Below are 12163 nucleotides of genomic sequence, written 5' to 3'. Positions count from 1 at the left end.
TGGTGAAGAAAACAAGTATGCGAATGAATAGTTAGGGAATGATGTGATAAGTGCAAACCAGATAAAATGATAGGAGCAGTGAAAAGGGACACTGACTCCCAGCCCCTCCCACGTAAGGGGAAAAGTCATCAGGAACACAGCCCAAGTAAAGGCTTCACAAGGAATAGTCAACCAGATGAAGAGGGCCAGGGAGAGGGGCATGCCAGGTTGAGGAAAGGTGCAAAGGGAAGGAGCACAAATTAATTCATCCTTTCAACAAATATTTACTGAGTGACCGCAATGCATGCCAAGCACAGAGACAAGAGTATAGGAGACAGGATGGGAGAGGGGCATGGAGTGGGCAGGACATGAAGTAGCAATGAGGCTGAAAGGATGGATGGAATTCCCCAAACACCAGTGTGAACACCAAGTTGAGAAGTTTGGTGTGGATGGATGGATTCAGCTTCTAAAGTGTCTTCTTCGTGAGCCTAAACAGATAACTTCCCACCTCACACTGTGACGTAAGTCATTGTGCTCCCATTAGCAGATAGCTCACTTAACCTGTGTGACTTGGGTGGGTATTGCTACCTGTGTTTTCTCTCTATCTTTTGGCATCAGGTTTGGTCTCTGTGAGAGTGTGAGAACAAAGAAGGCAAAGTCCCACCTGCTCATGCACTTAATAATAGTAGATATCAAAGATGGGCATTTGAGAAAGGTTTCTTGGAAAAGAATAGTCCCCTGGGACCACCCTGAGACAGATCTGAGAAGCGGTGATTTGACTTCTGAAAACAGTAGCATGCACAATAGTTAAGCATTGGCATTTGTATAACTATTCTGGAAGAGGAAGAGGGCAGAAGGAAATTTGATATAAACCTATGCATCCTTAAGAGAGGGAGAGGGAGAGAGAGCACACAGGTACAATAGTGAACCTTTAAAAAAGGAAGGAGGTCACACATTTGTGTATTTTAAACACGTTGTCTAGATGCAAGCTGCCATCATAAAACACATCACCTGCCAGCTGAACGCCAGAGGGAACAGGGTCCCATCACACAATGCTTGAAATTTTATATGCTCTGGCCTGTCGTGCAAAGCTCAGAAAAGACTCTTCTTGCTGGATCTATATCTCCATGCCAGCTGAACGCCAGAGGGAACAGGGTCCCATCACACAATGCCTGAAATTTTATATGCTCTGGCCTGTCGTGCAGAGCTCAGAAAAGACTCTTCTTGCTGGATCTATATCTCCATATTAAAACCTTTTGGCTTTGGAAAAAGTAACAGACAGAGAAGAAAGAGAAGATATATATCAGGAATGTTAAGAATGTGAAGAATAAATTCCCTGTGTAGTCATGACAAGGTAGACAGACAGTCTCTGTAGTTTCTAAGGGCAAGGCCAAAAGCAGGGTCTCATATATAAAATCCTTTACACTTGAATGGCCTGTGAAGAGTCGCTCTGAACTCAGCGGGAAATAAAACAATGATGTCAGTGCTTATAGGCACGGCTACTAGAAGCTGAGAGGGGAAAAGAATCGAGGGGTAGGGCTTTCTGTTGACTCAAAGAATCCACAATCCGCCTGCCAAGGCAGGAGATGCAGGTTCAATCCCTGGTCTGGAGAGACCCCACGTGCCACAGAGCAATTAAGGCTGAGTGTCACAACTATTGATAACCACAATTACTGAAGCCTGAGTGCCTAGAGCCTGCCATAAGAGAAGCCACTACAATGAGAAGCCTGTGAACTGCAACAAAGAGAAGCTTCGTTGGCCCCAACTAGAGAAAAAGCCTGTCCAGTAACGAAGACCCAGCATAGCCAAAAATAAACAAATAAATAGAAAGAATCATGAGGCAAGCTGGCGAGCGCTCAGAACGTAACTGTGATCACCTAGAGTCTGACTCGCGGCCTGTCCTGCTGCCCCATTAGCAGTTTGGCTCAGGAGTGAGTGAGTTCTCACAGGAGAATTCACAGGAGACTGGTTTGTAAATCAGGTCACTGATGTGTCACTCGACCATGAGGACTCATCTTATTAAATGATGACAGCCTCATCCTCTGCATGGCACAATGTCCCAGAGAGGTAATTTTAGCCATGAATCGAAATCAGTTATTATTGGGGCCTTAAAGATGATGAGGTTAGGGGAAAAAAGCAACTTTAAGATCTTCTAGCATCAGTTCTCAAAATTTTAATGCCATAACACATATCATGTTTGACAGTTATACGCACAAAAAAATCTCCTGAATGCAACCAGACATCAACACAAAATAGGTCCTCAATAAGATGATGTGTTTATAAAACAGAAATTTCTGGGTGTCCATGATCTATTCTCTACAGTCATTCACAGTAAAGGAAGTCTATTCAGACATAGCTAAACTACATTTCCTTGCAGAGAGTGTGGCCATGTGACTGAGTTCCCATCAGTGAAATGTAGGTGAGATGATCTGGGCCTCTTCAGTGCCAGAGAGTGAGCATGCACCCCTAAAGCCCCTAAAGCACCTCCTTCCAACTGGCTAGGGTCCAGTGATCCAATTCTGACAACTAGCAATGTGCTGTTGTCTCCGAGGAAAGGGTAGAGCCTTGATATGAAAGCAACAGGAGTCTCTACATCCCCTCTGGAATAGAATTGCCCACAGTCTGGAATGCTGGCTTGAGATGAAGCCTGAGGGAGAAATAAACCTCTCTCCTAAAGGCCTGAATTTTGGAGTCTATTAGAAAAACTTTTCCTCTCACTGCTAATAATGATCAATAAAACCAAGCTTTCAAAAAGTCTTGTTTTTGAGAAATAACTCAACTCTTAATGCTAAATGCTAGTGTTATTCATGAAGTTCACATGTCTTCCTCTGACTCTGCCTCTCTGCCCATCTCCATTCCTCGGCTTTCCTGGGTTTTCGGCCCCAAGTCATTGGAGCCACCCTGGACACCACGCTTCTCTTCCTCCCAGCAGGTACAACTTTCACCTCATGCTACTACCTCACCAGAGTCCTGGGACCGAGCCGCCATAACGTTTGGTTTCCTAAGCTGTCTCCCTGCTCCTGCTTCTATCCTTCTTCTTCAGTCTGTCCTCCACACAGAAGCCAGAGAAGCCCTTTCAGAACACAAATAGAATGATGCCCTTCGTTTCTCAACTGAGAAGACCTAAGTCTGAAACTCTTGGGAAAATCATTAGGGAATTAATCAGCAATGGATTGCTAGGTATGTAAGCACTTAAAGTGTGAGTTAGATTTTAACTGAAGAAAGAAAATGTAATGGATTGATATGCAGTTATAACACATTTTTACTTATATTACAAGTGCATTCTGGTGGTTGCCAAATCATTGTTTTTTACCGAAGTGCTCCCCACATCCTTCAGGATAATGTCCAAACTGTTTAGCCAAAAGTTCTGATATGGCCTTAATCTGCCTTTTCTTTCTTGAATCTGACTACTCCCTTACACAAGACTTTTGCTGCATGTTGCCATAAGCAGGAGAAAGAAAAGAAGAACAGAAAGAAGAGAGGAAGGGAGGGAAGATGGGAGGGAGGAAGGGAGCAGATGAAAGAAAGAATCAGTAAAGAGAGAAATAGATCTATTTAATCTGGGATGAAAATATATTCAAGACATATTCTTAAATTTAAAAATCTCATGGAATGATGTATTCAGTATGATTCAAAGATATGAAAATCTTATCTTAGTCTATGTGTACATATATGAATGCTATTGCATAGAGAAAAATAGTAAATGCAATTTCACAAAACTGTTAAGTTTGGGGAGACAATTGGAATTGATAGGGGCTGCGATAAAAGGAGGGCTACCCTTTAGATTCCAGACTCATTCAACATGTATTAAGAGGCTCTTTCTGTTTTAGGCTCTGGACTAAAATCCATATTACAAGCAGTTATTCAAATCTGCATGGAAATGCCGCCATTAAAAAGAAACACTTTCCTCAATAAAGTAAAGAAAATATTTTTTAAATGACCATGTTTCTATAAAATTTGAAATTCAATACAATACATGTTGATTTTAGATCCCTTCTTAAGCAGATTTTTTTATCCCTACAAAATTTAATTTAGATTTGTTTAGCAATTAGTGTATAGCTTTCATATTGGGATTAATGTTTTCTCTCTCATTTCCTCTGTCCTGAAAACAAGTGCTTTTAAAAGTCTGGTGCCTGTTGATGAACATCAAGGGGCCTTAATCACATCACCTACAAAATGAGACTAGTAACACAGGAGGGCTATTGTGAGGATTACATGAGGTAAGTTGTAAAAGTTGTCTGACAGCTGGAACAGAACGGGGAGTCGAGAAATGATGGGTGCTACTGCTTTCCACTGACCTAGTGTCTGAACTAGACAAGGATATTCTTTCCTCCAGGTGCACAAATTTATAAAATCTAGAGGGAATCATTTGGCTATTTTCAAAGAACACTTTAAAGTTTTGGAGAAAGCTATTCCTGTCAGGGTATTCAGAAAGAGAAATGCAGAAAGAATTTTATATTGGAAAATATCTAAATAATTCAGGAGCTAAGTATAAAACACCGCTTTTGTTTTGCAAAGAAGTGTTACTGAATCTCCAAGACCTACCTGGAAGCTTGGAACAAACTTCCAAGAGAAAGAGAAATCAAATTTAATCTTCCTATCTATAACAGACTACAGTTAAATACTATATATACACACAAGATTTGTTTTAGAATGGGCAGCAATTCTGCTCTGCACAATAGCACCACATTTTTAAATATATTTTCATCATGGATGATTATTGAGGCTTCCTTGTTTTAAGATGAAGCATCCTAGAAGGAAAATCTTCACTATCATATGCTCAAAGTAAATTCAAATCAGGACTACCATGCAGTTTTGGAAGGTTATAAGGAGAAAGTTCCACAAATTGTTCTTGATATGATAAACTCCACTTTGAAGTAATATAAAGCAGCCTTTTATATTTATGCCAAGGTAAAAAACAAATGGTGTGAAGTTGAGATTTGATTTCAAAATTTGAATCATTAGGGAATATGTCTGTAAAAAGAAGAAATCCTAATGCAATGCACTTTACCAAGACGGCTGCCTGCTTGCCAAGTTTCTTCAGTCGTGTCTGACTCTTCTCGACCCTATGGGCTGTAGTCCACCAAACTCTCGGTCCACGGGGATTCTCCAGCAAGAATACTGCAGTGGATTGCCATGCCCTCCTCCAGGGGATCTTTCCAGTCCAGGGAGCGAATCAGCATCTCTTACACCTCCCGCATTGACAGGCAGGCACTTCACCACTAGCACCACCTGGAAAGCATTTACCGCGATGAAGATCAGGTTTAATTTTTTTCAAAATATTAAATATAGACCACATGCCCAACACTGTGCTAGGGTCACTGAAATTCAAAGAAAGCACACACTTCCCTGCTCTTTGAAAGACTATAATCTAATCAGGAAGACAGGTCACACTCACATGACATAAAGAATTATACAATGTAGATTTCAGTGCAAAAACCACAAGGCATACACTTAATCCTACAGAGAACTGGAAAGAGGACAAGATCAGAACTATGACTATCTGCATTAAATGATTTTATTCTTCATATTAAGATAGGATTAATTCCTTTAAAATAAATCCATTGGAACATCTATTTTTGAACGATTGCCAGTTTTTCTGGCAAGCAGCTTGAGTACCACATTCTGAACTTCTGCTGGTATACTGAGTCACTCTGTTCCTTTAAGATGGGTTACCTCCCCATTCCAGATGGTACAGCTTGAACATCTTTTATTTGTTTAAATATCTATGTCAGAGATATTTATATATGGTTTGAGATGTTTCTATTTAATACTAATCAATATTAAAGATAATTTATCAGATTTTTAACAAGTCAGCAAAATATGTAGTCTGATAACCAACATCTGATGCAGGTGTGTTTCCAAGTCTTGTTACACAGCTGATATAGAAAATTTGCCTTCTTTCACTAACTGACAGCCATTGTGTTGGAGAAAGAGTATAGGCTTTTAAATTATGAAAAAACTTATGTTTGAATCTTTATGATGTATCTGATCTTGAGCAAATCACTTGTTTTCTCTGACATTTTCCTTTTCTTCAATAAATGATGCTTGGAGCAACTGTATACTTAATGCAGAAGAATAAATTTAGACTCTATTCCACACCATTAAAAAATAGCTTAAAATGGGTCACAGACCTAAATGCATGAGCAAAAACTACCAATTTCTTAGAATGAAACACAGGAGTAAATCCTTGTGACCTTGGGTTAGGTAATGGTTCTTAGATATGACACCAAAAACACAAATGGCAAAGAAAAAAATAAGACAAATTGGACCTTATCAAAATGTAAAACTTTTGTGTGTTAAAGGACACCATCAAGAGAGTGAAAAGACAACCCACAGGATGGGGGAAAACATTTAAAAATCATATATATATCTGACAAGGGACTTGTATCCAAAATATGTAAAGAAATCTTAAATCTCCACAACGAGAAGACAAAGAACATTTTTTATTTTTTGGAGTGAATGATTTGAAAAGACATTTTTACTAAGACATGCAAATGGCCAACATACACACAAAAACATGCTCAACATCATTAGTCATCTGGAAAATGTAAATCAAAACCATAATGACATACCACTTCACGTTTAGCAGGACTCTGAAATTCTAAAACATAATAACAAGCATTGGCAAGGATACAGAGGGATTGGAACCTTCACACATTGCTGCTGAGAATATAAAACGGTAGAGTCACTTTGGAAAAGCAGATTGGCAGTTCTTCAAAATGCTAAACCCAGAGTTACCGTATGACCCAGTAGCTTCGTCATAGAATTCTCAAACTACCGCACAATTGCACTCATCTCACATGCTAGCAAAGTAATGCCCAAAATTCTCCAAGCCAGGCTTCAGCAATATGTGAACCATGAACTTCCAGGTGTTCAAGCTGGTTTTAGAAAAGGCAGAGGAACCAGAGGTCAAATTACCAACATCCGCTGGATCATCGAAAAAGCAAGAGTTCCAGAAAAACATCTATTTCTGCTTTATTGACTTTACCAAAGCCTTTAACTGTGTGGATCACAATAAACTGCAGAAAATTCTGTAAGAGATGGAATACCAGAGCACCTGACCTGCCTCTTGAGAAACCTGTATGCAGGTCAGGAAGCAACAGTTGGAACTGGACATGGAACAACAGACTGGTTCCAAATAGGAAAAGGAGTGCATCAAGGCAGTATACTGTCACCCTGCTTATTTAACTTCTATGCAGAGTACATCATGAGAAATGCTGGGCTGGAGGAAGCACAGGCAGGAATCAAGATTGCCGGGAGAAATATCAACAACCTCAGATATGCAGATGACACCACCCTTATGGCAGAAAGTGAAGAAGAACTAAAAAGCCTCTTGATGAAAGTAAAAGAAGAGAGTGAAAAAGTTGGCTTAAAGCTCAACATTCAGAAAACTAAGATCATGGCATCTGGTCCCATCACTTCATGCAAATAGATGGGGAAACAGTGGAATCAGTGGCTGACTTTATTTTTCTGGGCTCCAAAATCACTGCGGATGGTGACTGCAGCCACAAAATTAAAAGACGCTTGCTTCTTGGCAGGAAAGTTATGACCGACCTAGACAGCATATTAAAAACCAGAGATATTACTTGCCCAACAAAGGTCTGTCTAGTCAAGACTATGGTCTTTCCAGTGGTCATGTATGGATGTGAGAGTTGGACTATAAAGAAAGCTAAGTGGCGAAGAATTGATGCTTTTGAACTGTGGTGTTGGAGAAGACTCTTGAGAGTCCCTTGGACTGCAAGGAGATCCAACCAGTCCATCCTAAAGGAAATCAGTCCTGAGTATTCATTGGAAAGACTGATGTTGAAGCTGAAACTCTAGTACTCTGGCCACCTGATGGGAAGAGCTGACTCACTTGAAAAGACCCTGATGCTGGGAAAGATTGAGGGCAGGAGGAGAAGGGGACAACAGAGGATTAGATGGTTGGATGGCATCACCGACTCAATGGACATGAGTTTGAGTAAACTCTGGGAGTTGGTGATGGACACGGAGGCATCGCGTGCTGCGGTTCATGGGGTTGCAAAGAGTCGGACATGACTGAGTGACTGAACTGAACCAGTAGCTTCACTTCTATGTACAGTACACATCCAAGAGAAATGAAAACACATCCACAAAAAAACTTTTTACATGAATGTTAACAGCAGCATTATTCACAATAGTGGAAAAGTGAATGAAATCAGCCTAAATGGTCACCAACTGATGAATGGATAAACAAGTGCTGAGTCATTTCAGTCGTGTCCAAGTCTTCGAGACCCCCATGGACTGTAAACTGTCAGGCACCTCTGTCCACGGGATTCTCCAGGCAAGCATACTGGAGCAGATTGCTGGGCCCTGCTCCAGGGGAGCTTCCTGACCCAGGGGTCACATCCTTGTCTCATATGTCTCCTTCATTGGCAGGCAGGTCTTTACAACTAGCACTACTTGGGAGGGAACTGGATAAACAAAATGTGGTATAATCTTCACAATGAAATTTTTTTTGCATTTAAAAATGAAGTACTTGTACATACAGCATGGATTAAAACATTATGCTAAATGAAAAAAAGAGCCAGTGGTAAAGGATCACATATCATATGAACCCATTATGTGAAATGTCCAGCACAGGCAAATCCATACAGACAGGAAGTAGATTGGTAGTTGTTAGAAGCTAGGAGGAAGAAGGAATTGAGAGTGATCACCAATGGGTATGAAGTTACTTTTTGAAGCAATAAAAATATTCTGAACTTAGATTGTGAGCATGGCTGCAAAACTCTATGGATGTACTAAAACTCATTGAACTATACACATTAAACAGCTATGTGAAAATTTCACATAAGATATGTGAACTATATTTATTTTTATTAAGTAAATAAAAGAAACAAAGCTGTACACAGATGATTGTTAAAAAAAACAATGTAACAATATATGTGGTAGTCATTGTGTGTTTACCAAATATTTCCTATTCATTGTTTTCTGTAGTATTGAGCACCCTGAAGTCCTAGCTGGGTATGGTCATGTGACTAGCTCTGGCTAATGAGTTGTGAACAAAACTGCAAAATGTCCAAGCATTTAATTGTCAGCAAGAGAAATAAGCTCATTTCCTTTGCCTTGATATCTAGCAATCTTTGAAATGGTAGCTGCTCAGTCAGACCAGAGGAGTAAGTGTGAAGCCTACAGCTAATCTGTGAAGGACAGGTAGAGTCAGGAAGGAATAACTTTTGTTGCTTTAAGTCACTAAGCTTCTGATGTTCTGGCTGTGCATGCTAGGTCACTTCAGTCGTGTCTGACTCTGTAAGACCCTATGGACTTGTAGCCCACCAAGCTCCTCTGTCCATGAGATTTTCTTGGCAAGAATACTGAGTAGGTTGCAGTGCCCTCCACGATGTTGCTTGTTACCAAAGATTAATTCTGCTTTTCCTGGTAGAGAAGTAGGTTCTTAGAAACAAGTTCTTACTCTAATAAGAAACATAAAATATTTTGCATTGGCTTAGGAGGTTATACTGGATAGGAGCAAAAGTAGCAAAGGTAGGAAGTTATACTGGATATGCAGTGGTGAGATATTAAGTAAAATTTTTCCCTTGACAACTTGGAAGTCATATTATGCGTACCTAATGAACTTGCATCCAAAGGGGAAGACTATGTCCTAGTGTTGCTTTGGGCTGCATTTAACGAAGTATTACAAGAAAGAGAAGAGCTTAGAACAGAATCTGTCAGTTTAGAAGCATAAATAAAAGAATAAAAATTCATTCATATCAATGTATGACAAAACCCACTGAAAAAAATAAAAATTAAAAAAAAAATTCAGTAACGTTAGGGATTCGTTTAAAACTCAACATTCAAAAAACAAAGATCATGGCATCTGGTCCCATGACTTCATGGCAAATAGATGGGGAAATAATGGAAAGAGTGACAGACTTTATTTTCCTGGGCTCCCAAATCACTGCAAATGGGGGCTGCAACCATGAAATTAAAAGATGCTTGCTCTTTGAAAGAAAAGTTATGACAAACCTAGATAGCATATTAAAAAGCAGAGACATTACTTTGCCAACAAAGGTCTGTCTAGTCAAAGCTATGGTTTTTCACATAGTCATGTATGGACATGAGAGTTGGACTATAAAGAAAACTGAGCACCAAAGAATTGATGCTTTTGAACTGTGATGTTGGAAAAGACTCTTGAGAGTCCCATGGACTGCATGGTGATCAAACCAGTCAATCCTAAAGGAAATCAGTCCTGAATATTCATTGGAAGGACTGATGCTAAATCTGAAACTCCCATACTTTGGCCACCTGATGCGGAGAACTGACTCATTGGAAAAGACCCTGATGCTGGGAAAGATTGAAGGCAGGAGGAAGAGGGGATGATAAGGGATAAGATGGTTGGATAGCATCACCGACACAATGGACATAAGTTTGAGTAAGCTCCAGGAGTTGGTGATAGACAGAGAAGCCTGGCGTGCTGTAGTCCATGGGGTCACAAAGAGTCAGATTCGACTGAGTGACTGAGCTGAACTGAACTGAGGGATGTGTAGGATTGAGAGAACTGAATATGTCTCAGCCTCAAGCAGTAAAAAAATAAAATTGGGAAAAGTTTTGAGCTGAAAGGTCAGTTTAGACTCAATTTTGTGTCAAGAATAAAATCAGAGTTAAAAATCTCTGAATAAATTGAATTGTTGTTGTTCAGATTAAGATGATATTCACTAGATCTTTTGAATTGGACAAATCGGTTTAAGAGGGGCTTCCCAGTGGCTCAGAGGTAAAGAATCTGCCTGCCAATGCAGGCGACATGGGTTTGATCCCTGAGTCAGGAAGATCCCCTGGAGGAGGAAATGGCAACCCACTCTAGTATTCTTGCCTGGGAAACCCCATGGACAGAGGAACCTGGCAGGCTACACTCCATGAGGTCACAAAGAGTTGGCTGAGCATTGAGCACTTAGCACAAATGGCTTTAAAAATATCTGAAGATGTGGTTCTCCCTTGTGTATGACAGGTTCAAGTTACCTGTATTTAAGGAGAGAGAGAGTGAGAGTAAGTAAGGAGACATGTATAAAAGCAGGAAAACAGAAGGAAAAAAAAAAAGGAAATCTAATATATATGTCTAGAGAAGAACTGTGTGTTTTCATGGAGCTGATTGGAATAAAATATATGTTTTTGAAAGAAAGTCACTGCCCAAGAAATCACCAGTTTGTCATCATTTAAAAGTTAAAGCAACGTTCAGTTCCAAACTTTCACAGAAAAGCAAACTACAAAAGCTATACTACCGCTCCTTTCCAAAGAAGATGCATTCATTACGGTCACTTGAAATGTGGCCAAAGAGAACTTTTTTCCAAGGAAGAATTTCCAAGACTATAGAGAGACATGGAAAAGGAGGCCGTCCTAGTACTGAATGGGACCTAAGCCTAATCAGGAACGTTTGCCATCATGGTGGAGGGTCCTAGGACAACTCTACAGAGATTTTTCACAATTGCAGTGAAATGGCCGGGAGTCCCCCCTCTTCCCCTTCCTAAGATCAGGCATGTGACATATGCAGCTGTTAGTCTATTCCACCTTGGCTTCATGAAGGGCAGATAACTTTTCTTTTAGTACTTAGGACTCCAAGTTTGAAAGAAGCATTTCTTGACTTGATGTTGACCACTACAAATCACCCAGAGATGCTTACATTACCAACAGATATGACCACTAACTATAGAAAATCTATAAATTGCTGCCTTTTCAAATTCTTCTTCCAGGTGACCTTTGAAAAAGATAAATAGCATTTTTGTGTGAATCCGAAGAATCAATTTCACTTCCTAAGACAACTAAAATTCAGTCCTGAGCCTGGAAAAATTAAAGTATTAAGATGCTCAACTCCCATATTTCTCTCAACTTAAAAAAAAAAGTTCTTATTTTCAGCTTTTACATTATAGGGCACATAATCAGAATTCTCCAGTTTATTGTTATTTTTTTAAGGTAATAAATATACCCAAAGCAAGTGACGACTTTCATCCAATTAATTTTTCAAGCCCAACAAGTTGCTGAGGCAAAACTGATGAGTCAATTACTAGAATAAGAAGAAAAAATAGTTTCCTGCTGGTGGAACATGCTGAAAGTAAAACTAAAAGAAATAAACTAGAACTCAGGGAGCAGATCCCTGACTGTGGGAAGAATAATGGAAACTTCTTTGGAAGGTCCTTAAGAGATTTAGCATCTCTGCATGGTACACAACAGT

This window comes from Muntiacus reevesi, chromosome 3 (assembly GCF_963930625.1).
Source record: "Muntiacus reevesi chromosome 3, mMunRee1.1, whole genome shotgun sequence".
NCBI classification, from domain to species: Eukaryota; Metazoa; Chordata; class Mammalia; order Artiodactyla; family Cervidae; genus Muntiacus; species Muntiacus reevesi.
Note: the sequence above shows the minus strand (reverse complement) of the source record.